Consider the following 10,610-nt stretch of genomic DNA (forward strand, 5'->3'; position numbering starts at 1 on the left):
ATCTGGTTATTTAATTCTTCCTCTCTTTTTTCTCTTCTTAAGAGTCAAGGTAAAATCCCTCTTCTCCTCTTCTTCAACTTCTCCTACTCATTATTATTTTCTTTAATTTTTTAAATTTCATTATGTATGTCCCTTTCCAAAGAGGGTTTCTCTCCCTCACTCTCTTCATTATTTCTTTCGGTCTTTAGACCCTCCTTTTCTTGTTCATGGCCTCTATACTTGGTCCTTCTCTATTTACTGTTGCAATTCCTGTAGTTCATAGAAAAGATATTACTCCATGGTAGGGCCTCTTCCCTACCCTGATTCCCTGATTATAAAGCACACCACTGACCTATATCCTCCCCCAGTCACTTATCCTTCCCTATTTGCCTCAAAATCTCCTCCCTGGTCTCATGACTTCCCACTCCCTCATTTGCCTCTAGACGCTCCCCCATTTTTAAGTCTGGATGAGTGGTCTCTCCAAACACTAAATCCCCACAGACAACCCTCTAGCCAACTTCCCCATCTCCCTTTACAGAGCATTCTTTCTTCTGAGAAGCATTTGTTAGGGATACCCCTCCCACTACTGAAATCAGACTTCCTTTCTTACTTTTTTCTAATTTTCCCCTTGCCTTCTCACTCACTCTCCTGCAGGTTTACCTCTTCCTGAGATACCATAATTGTCAGTTTTATCCTCCTTCCTTCTTGCCTTTTATATATCCTACAATTTTATAATTTAGTCCCATTTGAAAAGAAACACAGTGATTATAGGCAAATTGTCAAAAAAGGTTCAGTTCATAATTCTTAGACCCTCCTCTCTGCCATGACCCTCACCCAACTTCCATCTTCATCCTTGTCTCCTTGTGTCCATTTAGAAAGAAGTCCTCCAGATCATGTCTACTGTCATCCTTCCTGTTTCTGCTCTTGGCTGTTGTATTGATTCACCTCTCCTGCATTTCATTTGTCTGGGATATTTGAAAAATATTTTCTTCAACTCTCATTCTTTCTAAGAATGTTTCACACATTTTATTTTTGAACTTGCATCTTTTTTCAGGGCTGGTCACCTGGGTTTGCTGTTTGAACTCTATTACTCTTCAGAACACATTCATTTTCCATTGTTTTCTTGTGGGTACAATGTAGTCATAAAATTTCCTTTATATTCAAAGGTCTTTTTCCTGGTCACCTTCAGAGTTAGTCATTTCTCAAAGGAATTGTTAAATTTAACCACTTTGTGTCTTGAAGTTTCTTGCCTTTGCTATTTTTGTAGAGCTGTTCTATGGAGTTTTTCAACTGGCATTTTGTTTTCTGTCTCCAAAAGTTCTAGGCAATTTTCTTATATTTTTTCTTGAATTATAATGTTCAGGTTTTTTGACTTATTGTGAGATCGATATTCCTTAAGTTGTCTCTGTGTACTCTCTCTCTCTGAGGTATGTAATGCTTCTCTTTTGCCAGGTATTCACTTCTGTGTATTGGCTATCCCAGTCAGTTGTCCTCTGCTTTGTTTTTGTATAAACAAAAACATGAGACTTCCTACTATTGATTCAAGTTTTTGTATTCTACCAACTATTTCTGCTGTGCAGGCCATTAATTCTGCTTCCATAGTTCTCCTTCCTTTTTTAAACCATTCATAATGCTGTCCTTAAAATCTACTAAGTTCTCTGCCTTGCCAAGTATTGAGTCATTTTCCTTTGTTTTGGAGTATTTGTTCATAGATTCCTAAAGTCATTTATTAGATCTTTTGTGGATGTTTTCCTGTTGGTCTGTTATTGCTTATGCTCAAGGTCTTTGTGTTTTCTTCCTCCATAGATCTTTAGTAATTTTAATATTTTCTCCTGTTGCACACTATCTGACCCTCCTCTGATTGTGTTGAGTTTTTTTGGGGGGTGGGGTCTAGATCTCAAAATGTTTCAGCCTTCTCCTATGCCAGGCAATTCACAGTTCATCAGCCGAAGTTTCTGCCACATGTGACTTTAGGAGGATGGCACCAGAACCAGCTTGATGCTGGGTCCTTTACCTCAAGTTTAGTTGTGTGCCATATAGCCCCCAGCACATGGTGTCCTTCCCTGTTCCATCCCTTCCTCAGTTTTCAGACCCATTGCTACAGAGCATTCCTGGCAAGCTTCTGCCATTTGGACATTAGATCTGTGAAGCCCTAAGTTAGGGGTTTAGAAAGGGAAAGTATGACCAAGCTTAGACACACGTCCTACCTCAGTTTCTCTGTTTTTCTGCTTTCTTAGAGCACATTGTTGCAAAATGGAATGCTATTGGGGTCTCAGCAAATTTCTGGAGTTTGGATAACCATGCCACTGCAAAGAGGGGAAGGAGCAGAGGGGGTCCCATTGTAAGGAATGCTCTATTGCAAGCCTATGAGTCCATTCAGCTAGCATAGCTTTGCCAGTTACCATGCAGGTGGGTGATAAGAAGTAAGATGCTGAATAAGTGGGACTTAATGTTTTAATTCATGTAGTTTTTACCTTCTTTGGTGTTCTTAGTGTCTTAGACCATGGAGACAGCTTCAGAAGCTTCTTTTCCTGGTGCATAATTTCTCTTGTGCAGAGGTTTTGAGAGAAGTCATGAGAAACAGAGAATCAGAGAAAATGACTAGTTCTCCATGTTGTCGATCTGGCCCACCCTTCCCTGATAGGGAGATTATTTAAAGATAGCTCTAATAATGGCAATTCCTTATTGTTGTTGATTGGTGTGAATAACATAATGAAGTTCAGATACAGTCATCAGAACTGAAAAGTTTTCCTGTAATCTCCAAAAGACACTGGTCCTACAACAAATTGGTATATCCTAAAAATTGTAAATATTAAGCTGGAAGAGACCAGAGGCCATTGCATCCAATCCCCTCATTTTACAGATGAGTGGCCTGAAGCCTAGTAGAGCTAAGTGACTTGTGCAGAATCTTACAAATAGTAATTATTTGAGGCAGGATTTGAACCCAGTTCCTCTGACTCCAAGTCCAACACCCTTTTCTACTGTGCCAGGATCATATAGAATTTATACCCAAGGCCATTCTTTTCCAGATAAAACAAAACAAAACACAACACCCTCTTTTGGGTCAACTCAGGTACTGCCTATGCACTATTTTTTTTTTAAGATTTTTTAATGTCCCATAGAAATGACAAACTTCTCTTTTCTAGATATGCATTCTAACCCATATGGTCTACTCTTTTATCATCTCATGATATAAACCATCACAGGAGTGTAGATCCCAGATTTCCAGGTCTAAGCCAGACAGATGCAGCATATCCGACAGTTTGGCTTCAGGTCCTGGTACGATTTGTGAGGAAGCTTTCAAACAGCAAGTATTCATTAAGCATTCACTGTGCATCAGACATTGTGCTAAGCACTGGGATACTTAAAAAAAATTAATAAAGCAAATAGTACCTGCCTTCAAGGCAAAAATCCCATAGGCCTAACTTGTGCTCACTTAGTACCCCTGTTCCCACTACCCTCCATGCTACACTACCCAATCTGATTCAGGCACATGCAACAAAGAACAGCCCCATGCTATCACTGCTCCCTACCCTCTATACTATGGCCTAGAGATCCAATCTCTGAACTGCAAAAATTTGCTAAGGTCATGGTAGCCAGCACATCAGCAATGTTCTAAATGCTGCAACAGAGCTTTGAAAGAGAGCAAGTAGGAACAGGACAGGACATGTGTCTGACCTTGTAATGGAGCTCAACTCAACACTTTGAACTGTTCTTGCTCCTAGTGTTGTGAACCAAAATCCAAAAGGTTTGTACAAGCTATGAAAATAGCAGCAGGGAAGCACTCTGTGCCACTGGGTCAGAGAAAAAAAGAAAAAAGGGGAAATGGGTAAAATACCACAGGGGTAGGGGGAACTGCGTGGCATTTCACTAAGCCTGAGAGGAGAGCCCAGCATCCAAGTTGGGCCAGTTCTGTACCCCCAAAAATCACTGGAGCAGAGACCTAGGCTGATAAACTGAGTTGCTTAGCATGAGAGGAAGCTGATACAATTTGAGATCTAGCCCCTAGGGCTATCATCAGAAAGTGAGCAGTAGAAGAAAATAAGGGGGTAAAAACTGAAATTACTAAAGATTTTAAGGGAAAGAAAATTCAAAGACTTTGGAATTAAGGAGATAAAATAACAAGGAAAACATTAATATCAGAAGGAAATTCAGGCCCCAAATAGAGTAAGTGCAAACATTTATGAATAACGTTCTTGTCGTTGATTGAGTCATTTTTCAGTTGTGTCTGACTCGTTGTGACCCCATTTGGGGTTTTCTTGGCAAAGATATTGGAATGGTTTTCTATTTCTTTCTCCAACTCATTTTACAGCTTGAATGGCATCATGATCCGGATGTCAGATGGATCCTGTGTTATTGTCTAAATTAATTCACTCTAGCTGATAATTGAAGGAACCATATGGAAGTAGACAGGTAGAAAGACTCCACTGCTTGAAGTAGTTATGTGGTGGAACCCTTGTCAGGGGAATGGTGGGGAGAGGTCTTGCAAGGACAAAGGGACTGTGACTGACAGATATTGTGCTACTTCAAACAGTCATCAATATTTGTCACCAAAAAACATTTTTATAAGAAAAAACTTTACACCCTCGGTCCTAGGGGTACGTGTGTTAAATAAATGTTAGTTGCACAGATAATGAATGGAGTTCAGTAATGAGACAGTTTCATGTCTTTCTAGGAAGGTTAGTTTTTACACATTTGAGGCTATTTTGTTTTCGTGGAGTTTTTTTCCTCCAAAATCCAGAATTTTCTTTTTTTTTTTTTTAACCTTTCCCTTTTGACTCTTTTTTTCCTTTTTTGTTGACTCTTCTCAGTTAAAATGTCCATTTTTATGGCTTAATAATTACATGAAAATAATTTTGTTGATTTTTAAAAATCTTTAAATCCTTAAATGCCATGTTTATATACATATGATATATATATATATATATATATATATATATATATATATATATATATATATATACACACATATATATATATATGTGAAAAAAAGAAAAGACCTCATAAATGTGCAATAGTTGAAGGATTTATTTTTGGGCTGATAGAATGTCTACTATTTTTGAAATACTTCTCATGCAACCTTAAAATAAATTATTACTTTTCATCAATTAAAAGAAATTAACTAAGGAAAAGAGCATTAAGTGACTTGCCCTGCTTCATACAGACAGTGTCTGAGGCCAGATTTGAACTCAGGTCATTCAGACTCCAGACTCAGTGCCAATCCACTGTGCCACCTAGCTGCCCTGTCCATAAATAACTATTAGAAAACAAAAGAAAATGGTTAGCACCTAATGAGGCAGAAGACCCTCTGGATTTTGGGAATGATGCCACACTGTTATTCAGTGGTTTAAAAGAGAAATGAGAATTGTGAGAGCAGAACTGATGTCCTGCACAGTAGAAGTAATTGGAGTAGAATATAAAGACAAACAAAAAACTTAAATCAGCAGTGGTAATTTTTACCAAAGAAACAAAGGAGACTTACCAATTTGGGGATACAAATAAACAGAAGTGAAGGACAATCTGGAAGAAGAGAAGAAAAAAGCAGCATTGAAAGAATATATGCTGCCTTCACAAGCAAAACATATTGACCTCAAAGACAGGAATGCATATAGACAACTTAAGGATTATAGATTTCACAAAAAAATGTAAATCAAAAAAACCTGAACATCATAATACAAGAAATATTAAAAGAAAGCTGCCCCGAACTTCTGAGCATGATGGTGGGGGAAGAGGGGTGAGGCATGTAATTAAAAGAGAAGTCATTGATTGCCCCCTGAAGGAAAAGCCAAGGCTACATACTCCAAGACATATGATGGTTAAATTTAATTATTCCACTGAGAAACTACAAATTCGGTCCAATAGCCAGGAAAATGGACCTTGAGATGCAATGGAAAGGAAATTCCAATAACATAAAGCTATTCTACACTCACCAGACAAAGCAAAAGAAAACTGAATAATCTGTTCCAAATAGGAATGTGGCTCAAGATGCAGCCCAAGTTGACCTAATGTTTAAATCTGAGCATAACCATAAATTTAAAAAAAGATATACTATCAATAATAAGGAGACATTTGAAGGATTCCTTGAAAGAAAACAAGACTTGCAGAGATTATTTGCTTCTCAAATATGCTAGGCATCAGAAATGCAGGAGCGAATGAATGTAGCAGCTGAGCACAGCAACATTTATGGAGTGACTGCAGAAAGACAAATAAGAGATTTCTTTCTAAATATGAACAAGAATACAGGGGGAAAGGCAGAAGTCAGGTGGGAGTGATGGTCAAGAGGCAGACTTGGATCATTATGGACTGAACCTCATGGCACTCCACCTACGAGTGAATCAAAAATTTTTGTGGAACTACATTACAAAATGAGAGGATACATGGATAAGGGGTGAAAGAAAGTGGAAAATAAAAAAGTGAGTGGTATTCCCTAGTAAAGTGGAAAGCAAGGTAGCACCTGTGATTTCTCAGGAAGACAAGAACCTTCAGGGAGCAGTGAGGAGGGGAGGGGGTCCCATTGATGAATGCTCCTATGGGTTAACATGTTCTGTGAAGGGAAATGGGAATCTTGTGCTGGGCATTTTCTATGGGATTTTAATGCTGTGAAGAAATCACTCACTCTGCTTCATGAGGACAGTATATTCAACTAGCTCCTGGGGATAACTGATGACTAGAAGAATGGAAAAGCACGGACTCAAGGAGATTTTAGGCAAATGGGAAAGAATAGTTGACCAGGTGAAGAAGGATATAGGTAAATAACAGGTAGGGACATGAGAAGAAGATCTTGTCACGGGGTGGTGTCCCCTCTGTTACCTGAAAGAATTGGCATTTTCTGAAGTATGAGGCACAATTCTGCAAGACAGTGACAGAAACTGCTTAGAAAGGAGAACCCAGATGGAATAAGTACCTCAGAAGTTTTAATTTCATGAGGAATTCAGAGAATCGAGAGGGACTAGATAAATGGACCATGAATCAGAGAATGAGAATCTAGAATAGGCAGAAATCGAGAGATACTGAAGAGAGTGAAAGAGAGAAATCATCCAGTGTAGAAACGGGTGCAAAAACTAGTTTTAAAGAAACTAATGAATAAGAATCTCCAGGAACTAGTTGAAGGGGAGAAGTGGAAATCTTAACTCACTGACAGGAAATGGAAAGCTAAAGAACTAAAAAGTCAGATAAAAGCAAGTAAGGAAAAAAAATAAGAAAAAAACTGCAAAAGGAAAAAAGTAATATGAAAAGGGAAAGATCAAGAGTGAGGGGGAGAGAGCTAGTGGGAAAGGGCCACCTTAAAAAAGATAAAACTAAATTAACTGAAGAGATGGTATTGTATTTGATAGAAGAAGGGAGAAACATAACTTTAAAAAAAACAGCATTACAGATGAATTGAAGAAAATATAAATATATTCTCATTTTTTAATGTGAATAGATTAAATATTTTTTAAAAGATAAGAAAACAATGTCACAATCTGTTGCTTGCAAGAGACATATTTGAAGAACAAAGATACACAGAATAAAAAACTATGGGGATGAAAAAATGTATTTAACCAAGTAATTTAAAAAGTGCAGGTGTTTTGATTATGCTATCTGACAAAGCAAAAGCAAACATTCAAAAAATAAAAAAAAAGATAAACAAGGAAACTAAATTAAGCTAAAAGAAACCAGAGGCAACAAACCAGTATCAGTTATATGATCGAAATGCCTTAGGATCCAAATCATATCAACGTATCCAACTCAGCTAAGCGTTCAAGAACACACAGACAGTAACTCAACAGACAGGAGACTTCATTGTCCTTCCATGGATCTTGATGAACATTCAGTGTTCATGGATGTTCTAATATAATAAATATAGCAATACTACCTAAGTTAATCAACACTTTTGATGCTATACCAATCAGATTTTCAGGGAATACTTTATAGGACCTAATAAAATAATAATAAAATTTATTTGAATGAAATAAAAAATTTAGAATGTCCAGGAAAGTGATGAAAAGTGGTAGACATGAAGGGGAAATAGTGCTTCCAGACTTCAAATTATGTTATAAAGCAGAAGTCATCAAAATCATGTGTCATTGGTTAAAAAATCAAACGGTAGATCAGTGAAATAGTGTAGACAAGAAAACATAAGAAACAATGGAAATCCATAATCACTGTTTGATAAGCAGAAAACATTATCTAGGAAAGAGTTCCTGATTTTATATTTTTTTCTCACTGCTGGGAAAACTGAAAAGTGCCAGTACCTTACATCATATTCCACAATATATTCTAAATGGATATTCAACCTTAATCTTAATGATTTACTATTTTTAAAAAGTTTAATAGAAGCAGATGACTTACCTCTTACAGCTGTGGTTAGGAGATATATTCTTAAACAAGAGATAGAGGCAAATAGAAGAGATAAAGTAAAAATTCCTGCACAGACAAAATCAATGCACGTAGGATAAGGAGGGCAGTAGTCAAATGGAGAAGTTGGGGGAGGAATCAGATTTCTGTGATAATTATGATAAGATATATAAGCAATGCACACAGATAACCATTTCCCAATAGATAGGTAAGTGTTCATACCACGCAAAAGAAATGATCCAAATAACTAATTATAAGAGAAATACAAATCAAAACAATCCTGAGGTTTCACCTAATACGTGCAAATTATCAGAGATGACAAGAAATTGAAATAGGAACAACTTCCGGGAGCCAAGATGGCAGAGTGATTGGTAATTGCTATCTCCCTCCGCTTGTTGATCTTGAAGAGCACAGAGAATATCTCCCCAGGAAAAATTCTGGAATAGTGGGAACAGCAGAAGGTGTAAACAGTCTCTTAGCCTATGAGGCTAGAAAGATCTCTAAGAAGGGTCCCTCTTTCTGTGTCTGAAGGGGACCAGTGCGGGACCAGAGCTGTCTCAGACAGCCCCACCTCAGCAAACCAGAAGAAGATCCTGAGCCACAGGGGGATGAAGCTCACAACCACCAACAACAGGACCCCAGGAGTACCTTAGCACCCCAGGGGAACTGAGAAAACACTAGCGGTGATAGGATCACCAACCCCTAGCTTGCCTATGCTCTAGGTCAACAGATGAGACCTCCTGTGGCCAGAGTACCCTTCCCCCACACTTAGTGCAGCTAGCTCCAGGATAGCTGCAGGAAAACCAAAAAAGACTTCACCTGGCCTCTGCTTTCCAACACCAGCCAGCTCTGCACCAGGTAAGCAGCAGCATTTTAGCTTCTAGCTGAAAGAACCAGAGGCCACAGCACACAAAGCCTCAAGTTTTAGGCACAAGAACTGTGGGACAGACCCCCCTGTGCTCCACATTCAGAGATCTACTTTAAAAGCCAAGAAAAGGGTGATCATCATGAGTAAAAAAACAAAGCAGAAAAGAAAAGACCATAGAATCTTTGTATGGGGACAAGGACCAAAACACAAATACCAAAGAGGTCAGCACTGAGACTTTACTCTCATCTGAAACTTCAGAGGGGATACGAACTGGTCTGAAGCACCAAGAGCATTCTTGGAAGAGCTCAGGAAGAATTTTAAAAGCAAAATTGGAGAAACAGAAGAAAAACTGACCAGTGATTTTAAAAATATGAAAAAAAATCACAGAAAAATTTAAAAGAAAAATTGGACAAAGGGAAAAGGAAGTACAAAACCTAACTGGATAAAATAAAAATTTAAAATTGCTCCTCTTTAAAAGGAGCAATTGGACAAATGAAAAAGGCGATGCAAAAGTTAACTGAAGAAAACAATTTGATAAAAATTAGCATCAGGCAAGTAGAAACTAATGATTCTATGAGAAATCACGAATCAGTCAAATAGAATCTAAAGAATGAAAAGATAGAAGAAAATGTAAAATATCTAATTGAAAAAACAGCTGACCTGGAAAATAGATCCAGGAGAGAAAAATCTAAGGATTATTGGTCTACCAGAAAATCAAGATGAAAAAAACAGCCTGGACAATATCTTCCAAAAAGTCATCAAGGAAAATTGCCCAGAAGTCCTAGATTCAGAGGGCAAAATTGTCATCGAAAGAATCCACTGTTCATCTCCTGGAAGAGATCCCAAACTCAAAACACCAAGGAATATCATCGCCAAATTCTAGAACTGTCAAGTGAAGGAGAAAATACTGCAGGCAATCAGAAAGAAACCATTCAAATATCGAGGAGCTACAGTCAGGATCACATAGGACCTGGCAGTTTCTCCATTAAAAGATCAGAGGGGTTGGAGTATGATAATCCATAAGGCAAAGGAGCTGGGACTACAACCAAGGATCAATTACCCAGCAAAGTTGAGCATAATATTTCAGCCAGGACATGGACATTCAATGAAATAAGGGATTTCTAGACCTTCCTGATGAAAAGGCCAGAGCTCAATAGAAAATTTGATCTTCAAACAGAGGTCTCAAGAGAGGCATAAAAAGGTAAACGGTAAAAAAACAAAACAAAACAAAAAAAAACAACTTGTTACACAATATAGGCAAACTGTTTACATCCCTGTAAGGGAAGATGATATTTGATAATCTTGAGAATTATATATTGTTTATGATATGTAAAAAGGATGTACATAGATAGAGGAAGTGGGAAGAAGTAAATGATGTCATGATTAAAATGTGATTTAAGAGAACCAAGGGATTGTAATAGGAGAT

Source organism: Notamacropus eugenii, chromosome 5 (genome assembly GCF_028372415.1).
Source record: "Notamacropus eugenii isolate mMacEug1 chromosome 5, mMacEug1.pri_v2, whole genome shotgun sequence".
NCBI classification, from domain to species: domain Eukaryota; kingdom Metazoa; phylum Chordata; class Mammalia; order Diprotodontia; family Macropodidae; genus Notamacropus; species Notamacropus eugenii.